Source organism: Anneissia japonica, unplaced genomic scaffold, assembly GCF_011630105.1.
Source record: "Anneissia japonica isolate Jap-2015-1 unplaced genomic scaffold, ASM1163010v1 scaffold7766_len575116_cov191, whole genome shotgun sequence".
Classification (NCBI taxonomy): Eukaryota; Metazoa; Echinodermata; class Crinoidea; order Comatulida; family Comatulidae; genus Anneissia; species Anneissia japonica.
Window position 1 is genome coordinate 85992 of NW_022694700.1, and position 844 is coordinate 86835.

An 844-nucleotide genomic window follows, 5' to 3' on the forward strand; every position below is an offset into this window, starting at 1 on the left:
TGTCAGAGCATGGATCTATTTTTAATGCCATTTTCTCTTTTAAAATAGATTGGAGCGGTAGGAGCGGTGTGGTTTACTTATCAACTCCTACAATACATTTTTTTATTTGATTTTTTGATTTAAAAATTAAAAAAATTTTTTTTTATAAATTTCATTTCACTTAATTATTTATTTGGTCATTTACAACAACAAAAAAAAGCTGAAATTAATTGATTTTTTTTTTTTTTAATTTTGATTTATTTTTTTTTATTTGCTTATTCAGTCGTCAATTGTTACCTACCCACCTCTCCCCCGCTCATCAGCATTTTGAAGTGTAATATAGTGTAATAGACAGTGTGGGATGATTTAGCAGAATTTTTTGCTTCCCCCAAGCAGAATGTCATTTTTGCCCTGGTCACACACTGCCTAAAATTGTAATGCAAATAAAGAGGGGAATACATGTTTTGAAGGGCTGGTTTGCAAAAAATATCCCCAGTGATACCGTACCACCGTTATAATGAATTGTTTGATGCTTTCAAATCGGGTGAGATTGGAGAAGGAGGAGACATAGGAGAGAGAAGATTTTACGACGGTACGTATTGCTGCTTGTCATAAATCACCCTTGTCATAGGCCTAACTAGTAGGTATAGGCTAGTGTACAGCAGGGTTGCCATTTGGCCTTTTTGACGGCCAGATTCCTCAAATCTGGCCGTATAAAAAATTGCCTGGCCGTAATGTTTGAAAAGTCACGGCCAAACTATATTTGGCCGAATTTGGCCGAATTTTTGAATTTACATTTTTTTTTCAATACAGGCCTAATATAACAGACTTGTTTTGGATATGTTGTTTTTGTTAGCTTAAATTC